The sequence below is a fragment of the Lepidochelys kempii genome, chromosome 5 (genome assembly GCF_965140285.1).
Source record: "Lepidochelys kempii isolate rLepKem1 chromosome 5, rLepKem1.hap1, whole genome shotgun sequence".
In the NCBI taxonomy this organism is placed as follows: domain Eukaryota; kingdom Metazoa; phylum Chordata; order Testudines; family Cheloniidae; genus Lepidochelys; species Lepidochelys kempii.
In genome coordinates, this window is record NC_136384.1 from 14,436,581 (window position 1) to 14,447,435 (window position 10,855).

Genomic DNA, 10,855 nt, shown 5'->3' on the forward strand with positions numbered 1-10,855 from the left:
CCAGTTTGTCATGAGATGTTCTTCTGTCAGTGAATATTCCTTCAAGAGACCACATCCTACAGGATACATTCTGTGCATCAAGGCAAAACCACCAGCGGAGTGAGATGTTACCCACTGGTCACAGCACTCCTGCTCATTCTGAATTCTGTGTTCCGTATAAAAAAGCCTTAGACTGCATCAGATCATCATCTGCTAGCAAGTGTCAAAATTATACTTCCTGGCAAAACCAAAGTTTCTTGTGATTTCTTCCCGCCCTTCCTCTTCCCCTCCCCTCTGCCCCCCCCCCCCCCGATTCACTGCTAATTCAAAAGCATCAAAACATTCTCCAGACATAAGGACAAATCATTTTTCAGTGGAAGCAGATGGGCCATCATTTTGGACCCAAATTCCACCCAATCCCAGTCACACCTGGTCAGTGTGTGACACTGATACTATGTGGTCCCAACTGAACAAGGGGTTAAACTCAGCTAACTTTCACCCTCGCCGTGCCCCAGCATGAAGGGGAAGGGCTATACATTGGCTGCTTGGTTATGGTCCATGGGAAGGTTATGGTCCATACCCAGAAGTCAGAGATCTGGGATGAATCCCCAGCTTCAGTGGGGGAATTTCTCTCTCTCTCTTTTTTTTTTACTCGTGTTTACTTACTTTGCTTTTCTCATTAAACAGTGTCCCTTGAGGAGAAGATATTGCTGATTATGTTCTCTCTGCTGAGTCTTGTCACTGTTCTACACACCATCAATCATTCTCAGTTACCGGAATTTAGAAATCCCACATCAGCAAGTTTCAGGTCTAAAACCCCAAGTATAGATGCAGTAGAGAAACGAGTCCCACCTCATCAGCAGGTCCCCGACGTGCCGAAGCACTCTGCCTAGAATGTACCTTTCTCACACTGGCTTTGGCTTGTATCGTCCTGTCGCTGTTTGCCTAGCTCCTTGGGCAGGGAGCTGCTCTATGTTCGCCACGCTTTCACCGACAACTGTGCAATGCTGGGGACGCTGGTTGTGCCCCATAAATAACAATAATAGGGGCAGTTCCATCGTCCTGGCTCTGCCATTTGGGGATGTGCCCTCATTCCAAAGCCTTTCCTCCCGTGTCAAACTTGACAGCTGGATGTAGAAGTGGGTGGACTTTCTGAATGCTCCCCCTTATATGGTCCCCTTTGCAGACAGGGTTGTTTCCCAACTCTGCCTGTCCCTTTGCATCGCTCCCTGCTACATCAATCAGCCCATAAAGGTATGATTTTTTATTTGTGCATCGTGGTAATGAGGCAATTAAGATGTGCATGCGAGAGTAGGCTAATCTGTCAAACTGCAGCAGCCACCTTCTAAGAGATACGCTAACCGATGGTTAATAATTCCTGGTCATCACATTCAGTATTAGCTATGCCATTGTCTGGGAGAGGTGGGCGATTGTGGGAATGGGGACTCTGGGGATCTATTCCCAGCTCTGCCAGTGACTTGTTGGGTGACCTCAGGCAAGTCAGTTCATCTCTCCTGCCTCAGTTTGCCCCTCTGAACAAACAGGGCTAAGCACATGTAGCTAGGTAGATTGCAGTGGATAATTAATATAATACTTAGAAGAAAGGTGCCACAGAAGTGATATGAACAATCATCGGATGACAATTTTCATAAGTATGGGCCAGATTGTCACTGGGTGTAAACAGGTGTCACGGCATGAAGCGACACTGATTTACACCAGATAAGAAGCTGGCCCTCTGTCCTTCAAAAGCTAAAATGACAAAGCTCCCCTTGTCCCTTGCTTTCTACAGCCTCCCAAAATGCATCTCTTCCCTTGCAGAAAAGTAGCTCGGAATCTTAAAATGCACACTACGAAAGATATAAGTTTTTATTTAAAAACAAACAAACCCCAAAAAGGCAAATATTTCCTTGAGCACACCTCCCTTCTGAACATCTTGTCTCCAGGATAGCCTATTATTAAAACCACCCACCCTAATACCTACTGTTTTCCCCTTAAGGCAAGAAGCTGGTGCAGAAAGCACTACCTGCCTGTTTTTCACTTACCCGCTGTATGATTGAAACGACAAAGAAAAGAAATGGGATACAACATCGTCCCACTCACAGCATAAGAATCAGATTTTTAAAGGGACTGATCAAACAAAAAGACAGAGGTTTTTTGGAGGGGGGTGGGGGAGACGGACGTGGAAAGCTGCATTTAAATCAGCATATTGCTAGATGTACTACCACAAATTTTATTGCTGGGTTGGAAGAGAGCAGTCTAAAGATACTGTAATAATATAGCCCAGCCTCCCCCACAAAGACCAGTTCATCTTTTTTCCCCCCATGCAGGATGTAATAAACTCAAGGCTCATCCACCCGATTATTTAGGTCAAGCAAAATGAATTTTAGAGTTTTGCTCACAGGCTTTACCATCGGGGAGGGTAGGGGAAGAGGAAATAGAGACACATGAAATAATGCATTTGAAAGAAAGGAAGAGAAAGCATCAGGTCAGCTAGGGGAGATGCTTGTCTCCATTTTCTTTTTTTTACCCTGCTGCAATGGGAAAAGCATTCAGTCTGCTTCTAACCTGCAACAGGCGCAGAATGAGTCTGGCAGTTGCAGGCCAGTTGTTGAAGTCCTGATCCTGTGACCAATATCACATGGCTGGCCTCTGCACCCAGGCACAGCCCCAGTGAATGGGTACATGGGTCCAACCACATAGAGTCAAGCGCATGATTATAGCCTTGTATGGCAAGCTCTTTGGGGCAGAGCTCTGTTTTCCTGTGTGGACTGGGACCAGTGGACACTGCTGCAATAATAATAATAATTAATAATGGGTGTGGTCACATCACATAAACTTCCATCACTAACTGGCACCATTGGCCAAAGATTGAGTGGCCCAGGAGATGTCGGGGTTGAACATACTGGTGGAGCAGTGTGGGTGAGATCATACTACAACTGTCTGTATCAGACCTGTCCTTTACTTTCAAATGCCTTCTTCCTGGCCTTTCTCCTGAGCTTAAATTCACTTTGCAAAAAGGCAGGGTATTCAGGGGATGGGAACCCCCAGCATCGCTGGAGTAAAGGGTTTTAAAGTCAACTCTGAAAAGTTACTATGCAAATCTGGCACCTTCTCACTCAACTCTTGCTTCTTAATGTGTCTCTTCAGAATCCAATCTGCTGACATTTAAGACAAAAATAACCGTGTATTATATTTTAATCCTGTTAGCCCTGCAGAGCCAACACAGCTGAGAGAGAGAGAGCGCATAACCTGGATACGATTCCCTCTTTAAGTTTCACAGCTTTTACGGGCAGAAGGAACCATTATGGACATGTAGGCTGACCTCCTGCATAATACAAATCAAAGAACTTTACCCAGTATTTCCTGCATTGAGCCCATCACTTCTGTTTGAGCTACAGCATATCTTTTAGAAATCTGTCCATTCAATGACTGCAAGAAATGGAGAATCCACCATTTTCCTAGGCAAGCTATTGCAATGGTTAATTGGTTCTTGTGCATCATCTTCATTGTGCACATTGTTTTTGTACACCATCAACAGAACGGTTTCCTAAGATCCAGTGACAGCTCTGCAAATGCAGTGAAAGTAGCAAGGTAAAACAGGTGTTGCCGAAGGCATCATTTGGCCTGCAGGACCTTTTTCACAGTTGATGATGCACCAAGGGAAGAACTCACATGGACTCTCATAGCCTAGCCTGAGTGGTCTGGGCTGCACATTCAAAAACACCTTTTTATATGGTGAACAGCATGTCTGATATGGAAGTAACTGACATACAAACAACATGGAAGCCCACAGCACTGTTTTAACATAGTCATTTTTTAGAGTAGACCCATATATATATATATATATATACACACACACACACACACCACCCAAAAGCATAGATATACACTTTACACACACACAAACTATGTTAAAAGAACATTATTTTCTGTCCATCTCAAGCAACTCTCATCATAATAACCAAAATAAAGTATAGGCTATTTATAAGACAGCCTTACATTTTTATCCTGCCACTGAAATGCAGCCACCTCTGCAGTGGAGTGTGCAGCTGTGTTACCATGCACAACAGCAATGCACTCAGTGTAGGACAGGAAATGAAGAAAGGTAGCCTACTCATCTGGGATTCCATGGAGAAATGTAGATAGGCAGAATCTAATTACCCAAATTGGAATCAGAACAGGACAGCGGGGTGAGGATCTCTGTTCTTTTGAAAAGCACAGTGTGACCTCAAAAGAACGCAGTCGGTCAGAGCTTTGACTGTCTCTCTCATCCAAACGATGACATTGTTAATTGCTTTTCAGTTTTAATGACTATGATTCAGTCCAGTTTTCTAACATCATCAAAAAATTATGCATGTAGAGTAGACATAAGGCATGTCAATATTGGAGAAGATCTGGTTTTTCTATTATAACAGCACCTTGGAAGTATCATGAGAACTATTTGTTAAAGACGACAAATAGTGATTACAAATGCCACTCATTCATTCACTAAGGTGTGGAGACAAATGTATCTGCTGTGCCCTTCATGAATTCATCTTTTGGAATCTTTAAAGGCTCGTTAAAATGATGATGCAACAAATATTACACATGTGCGAATGAATCTATCACCAGCAGATGATCCTGTGTGATATACAAGTTACACACAAGATATGCCACAAATAAGGCCAAAGATGATCTGAAGATAAAATCAGAAGAACAGCAAATTATGAGCCAAAACCTGCTCAACTCACACAAAAAAGGGTCTGATCTTGCAAGAGGCTGGTCTGGTTTTACAAGTTCCAAGTGTCCCAATTACCACGGGCTGCAGCCGGATTTGGGGGGCGCTCAGTAACAAACAGTTGAGGTTACTTGAGTAAAGGTCAAGCATTTTTGCAAAAGTTCCCTGTGTTTCTATTTATTTTAGTTGGTGTCTATTCTTTCATCTGCACATGGAGATTTACAGGTGCAATTCCAATGAACATTTGTCTATCCTCTCCTAGGGTGCCCCTCACCTTGATATCAGGCAGTTGTCTGAAAATCTTGCATGCACCGATGATCGCTTACCGCTACATATATTTCTCATGAACAATCATTAAAATCAAAGAGAATCAATGTATAATACAGTTAGAGCAAATGCTATGAAAATTTTGGGTCAGATCACCAGCTCTGCCCCCATTTCCTTTGCATCAGTCCATAGGCATGGCACAGTGGCTTCAACAGCTAACTGGGGATTCCCCTTACACGGGGGAATCCCCAGGTGGCATAAAGCTGGCATAGTATTAGAGGGTGTGCCTGGAGCACCATGCTGTGGGCTGTTACCAGCTGTCATAATTAAAGCTGCTCTATTCATGATGGGCACACAATGGCTGCTCTAAGTTATGAGCCCATCATTGGCATAAAGGTGCCATAATACCCATCCAGGATCTAGCCCTGGACTCTCCCCGTTACTCACAAGTCCCACTGGAAGAATGCAAGCCTGAGATAATGCAGACGGGAGCTCCAGAAGCAACCCTGTACACTGCAGTGCCTTCCATAATTGAAGGTTTATTTTTTCACGTTGGCTCCATCTTACAGGTTTGCTTTAATTACCCCACACGCTTGCTAATTTCCGAGTTTACATAAATCTCTGAAATCAGTGCCTGTAGGTCACTTCTGTTACACAGCTTGAGGAAGTCTGAGATCCACTTTGCAAGGGACAGTCAATGCACTGAACAGTGTTTTGGCAAAGCGTGGTCAGGCAGATAAATGATACCAAGCGTGCACATAAACATGAACAATTATTGGAGATATGTGTATATTAGAGCCAGATTCCAGATGGTGCGCCAAGGGCTGCATCTACTCACAAGTAAAGATACAAAATTAATAAAATCCACTTTGGGGGTGAGGGGTCAGTGTTGACTGGATTCAGCAATGACTGGTCATTGCCACATCCATCCAAAGTGCTTTTTCTGCTGATAGCCAGACCACCCAGGGCCGAGTCAGCTCAGCTCCCCCAGGCAGAACTGCAGAGTCTCAACGTGTGAATGAGACAATGATGTTGGGAGGAGGGATTTAAGTTTACCAGGAACTGGGGGGTCTTTTGGGAAAGGAGGAGGCTATACAGGAAGGATGGGCTCCACCTAAACCAAAACGGAATCAGACTGCTGGCATGTAAAATTAAAAAGGTTGTAGAGGATTTTTTAAACTAAAGGCTGGGGAAACCCAACAGGTGTGGAAGAGCACGTGGTTTGGACAAACAAATCCCTTAGGGGAGGATTTATTAAAGGGGATACTCTATATCCTAGTAACGAGGAGAGGATAGAAGCTGATGAAGGTAGGAACTGAAGAGAAATGGTTAAATGAAAAAGATCCCATTCAATAACATCAATTACAATTACATGAAGGCACACAACTAAATACTGACAGATGTTATAAGTGCTTGCATACAAATGCTAGAAGTCTGTACACTCAGATGGGTGAACGTGAATGCCTGGTGTTAAATGAGGATATTGATATAATGGGCATCACAGAAACTTGGGGAACGATGATGATAAACAATGGGACATGGTAAGATCAAGGTACAAAATATCTTGGAATGGCAGAGTTGGTTGTACTGGTGGAGGGGCACTATATGTGAAAGAAAGCAGCGAGTCAAATATAGTATAAATCTTAAATGAATCAAACTGCACCACAAGATCTGTATGGATAGAAATTCCATGCTTGAATAATGAGAGTATAGCACAGAGGTGGGAAAACTATGGCCCACGGGCCACATCCGGCCCGCGGGACCATCCTGCCTGGCCCTGGAGCTCCTGGCCCTGGAGACTAGCCCCCGGCTCCTCCCCCGCTGTCCCTCCTCCCCCGCAGCCACGCTGCTGCGTGGGCAGCACTCTGGCCCGCTGCTCCTCCTGGGCAGCGCGGATGGCATAGCTGCGAGCTCCTGCCGCTCTGAGCGGCATGGTAAGGGGGTGGCAACGGCACGCGTGTGCGCGGCGGTGGGCAGGTTAGGTAGGAGGTTCTGGGGGGCAGTCAGGGGACAGGGAGCGGTTAGATGGGGCGGAGGTGCTGGAGCGATCAGGGGTCGGGGAACAGGGAGGGTTGGATAGGGTGTGGGAGTCCTGGGGGGCCTGTCGGGGACTGGGAGCAGTCAGGGGAGAGGAAACAGGAGGGGTTGGATAGGGGGTGGGGTCCTGGGGGGTGCGGTTTGGGGCGCGGGGTTCTGGGAGGGGGTGGTCAGGGGACAAGGAGCAGGAGGGTTGGATGGGTGGAGGGTTCTGAGGGTGGCAGTCAGGGAGTGGGAAGTGGGAGGGGGCCAAGCTGTTTGGGGAGGCACAGTCTTCCCTACCCGGCCCTCCATACATTTTCACACCCTGATGTGGCCCTCGGGCCAAAAAGTTTGCCCACCCCTGGTATGGCAGTAGAAATATACTACAGGACGGTGGTTGTGAGATGCTCAGGGAGATTAGAGAGGCTACAAAAACAGAACCCCTGATAATAATGGAGGATTTCAACTATCCTGATACTGAGTGGGAGCATGTCACTTTTGGATAAAATTTCTAGACACCATTAATGATGCTTCTTGGAGCAGCTAGTCCTGGAACCCAAAAGAGGAGAGGCTTAGTCCTAAGTGGAGCACGGGATCTGGTCCAAGAGGTGAATATAGCTGAACCACTTGATAATAGCGACCATAACGTAATTAAATTTAACATCCTCATGGGAGAGGGGGAATACCAAAGAAACCCACCACGGTAGCATTTAACTTCAAAAAGGGGAACTACACAAAAATGAGGAAGCTGGTTAAATGGAAATTAAAAGGAACAGTCACAAGAATGAGATCCAGCAAGATCCATGGAAACTATTTTAAAACACAATAGAGGCTCAAACTAAGTGAATACCCCCAAATAAAATAACAACAACAGAAAGAGGACCAAAAAATGCAACCATGGCTAAGCAACAGAATAAAAGAAAAGGTTAGAGGCAAAAAGGCATCCTTTAAAAATTGGAAGTCAAATCTTACTGTGGAAAATACAAAGAACATAAATCTGGCAAGTGTAAAAGTATAATTTGGCAAGCAAAAAAAGAATTTGAAGAGCAACTAGCAAAAGACACAAAAACTAACAGGAATTTTTTTTTTAAGTACATCAGAAGCAGGAAGTCTGCCAAACAATCAGTGGGGCCACCGGACAGTCAAGGTGCTAAAGGAGCACTTAAGGACGACAAAGCTGTTGATGTCTCTAACACAGGCTGACACAAGATAATGGATTCTTTGCATTGGTCTTCACTGCAGAGGATGTGGGGAAGAGCTTCACATCTGAGCCATTCTTTTTAGGTGACAGATCTGAGGAACTGTCCCAGACTAAGGTGTCAGTAGAGATGGTTTTGGAACAAATTGATAAATTAAATAGTAATAAGTCCCTCAGGATGAGATGGTATTCAACAAGAGCTCCAGACGCAATCCTGGCAAATTGGTTGAAATTATAGTAATGAAGAGAATAAGTGAAACACAGACCAACACGATATGTTGGGAAGAGTCAAGGGACTTTTGGGCTTTTGTAAAGGGAAATCATGCCTCCCCAGTCTATTAGAATTTTTGACGGAAGTCAACTAGCGTGTGGACAAGGATGATCCAGTTGATATAGTGCACCTGGACTTTCAGAAAGCCTTTGACAAGGTCCCACACCAAAGGCTCTTAAGCAAAGTAAGCAGTCATGGGATAAGAAGGAAGGTCCTCTCTTGGATGAGTAACTGATTACAATATAGGAAACAAAGGGTAGAAATAAATGGTTGGTTTTCAGAAAGGAAAGAGATAAATAGCAGGGTCCCCCAAGGACCTGTACTGGGACAAGTGCTGTTCAACATATTCATAACTGATCTGGAAAAGTGGATGAATTGTAATGTGGCAAAATTTGCAGATGATACAAAATTACTCAAGATATTACGTCCAAAGCTGACTGCAAAGAGTTACAATGGGATCTCACAAAACTGGGAGACTGGGTGGCAAAATGGCAGATGAAATTCAATGTTCATAAGTGCAAAGTAATGCAAGTTGGAAAACATAATCCCAACTATACATACAAAATGATGGGGTCTATCACTCAAGAAAGAGACCTTGGAGTCATCGTGGATAGTTCTCTGAAAACATCTGGTCAGTGTGCAGTGGCAGTCAAAAATGATAACAGAATGTTAGGAACCGTTAGGAAAGGGATAGACAATAAGACAGAAAATATCAGTGCCACTATATAAATCTATGGTACGCCCACTCCTTGAATACTGTGTGCAGATGTGGTCACCCCATCTCAAAAAAGATATATTAGAATTGGAAAAGGTACAGAGAATAGCAACAACAATGATTAGGGTATGGAACAGCTTCCATAAGAGGAGAGATTAAAAAGATTGGGACATTTTAGCTGAGAAAATAGATGACTAAGGGGTTATACGATAGAGGTCTATAAAATCATGAAAGGTGTGGAGAAAGTGAATAGGGAAGTTTTATTTACCCCTTCACATCACACAAGAACAAGGGGTTGCCCAATGAAATTGATAGGCAGCAGGTTTAAAACAAACAGTACTTAACAAAATGCACTGTCAACCTGTGGAACTCATTGCTGCGGGTGTTGTGAAGGCCAAAAGTATAATTCAAAAAAGAATTAGGTAAGTTCATGGAGGATAGATCCATTAATGGCTCTGTGTTCCTAAACCTCTGTCTGCCAGAAGCTGGGACTGGATGACAGATCACTTGATAATTGCCCTCTTCTGCTCATACCCTGTGAAGCACCTGGCACTGGCCACTGTGAGAAGAGAGGATATAGGACTAGATGGACCATCAGCCTGACCTAATCAGGCCATTCTTACAGTCACCCAGGAGGCCAGTGACAGAGCTGGGAACAGAACCCACATCGCCTGAGTCCCAGTCCAGTGTGTTATCCACATGGCCTCCCCCTTCTGAATCACTACTAACCCAGTGTCCACCACAGTATGAGAGGACACTGCACTGTTGGTGATGCCCTTGTTCAGGTTAGAGTTAAAACCAAGACTTGCCTATAAAGATTTAATATTTCTTTTTACAAGATTGGTTGTTAAACCTGGTATTCTCCTCGCCAGTGGGTGACTACATTTACTCCAAGATTAGCTGAGATCAGACTCAATCCCCATATCTGAAAATCTCTGTTTTTCTTTTAGATGGCATATAAAATCCTGTGGCAGGGTGTGTGTGTCATGTACTGTGTAACTGAGTTTCCATTTATCCCTAGCATCCAATCCACATTGATGGAAACTCACTTACACTCTATGTGATGCACGTCCCCTCCCATGCGATATTCCGGGGGTTTGGGGGTAGAAAGAGAAATTGCCCAGCTACTTGACCAGGGAGTTACATTTCTACAAAAAATAAACTGTCCAAATTCACTGTCCTGGTCACCATTTTACTGTGCTCCTTGAGTGTCTGTGAAAATGAACAAAAACACAAGGTAGGCCTTGAAGCTATGGGAAGTGTGTTTTCACATCACCTTCATAGCTGACCACCAGTCATCAGACAGGTCGAGCCTTATCCTCATCTCATCAACACTGGTGTGATACCTCTGTCTCCAATGGAGTTATTGCTGATTCACAAGGGTGCAAGTGAGATCAGAGTCAGACAGATCTTAGGGCAGGTTTATAAAGCTCCAAACACACCAGAAATGGGATGCTCTCACAGCGTGGGGCCAGCGAGCAGAAGGGCCATGCTACATGTCTCATAGCAGAGTGAAGCTCTGTGCACAGAGGGAGAAGCAGTGGGTATGCTAACTGTGGCCAGTGACTCTGTGTATGGCGGGGGGATAGCATATTTGTGTCACAACCGGCAGCAGGGCTGGAACCAGAAGGCTCTGCAGCAGACAGCACAAGTCGCTACAGCTTGAGCTAAACTTCCAGGCTCTATAGG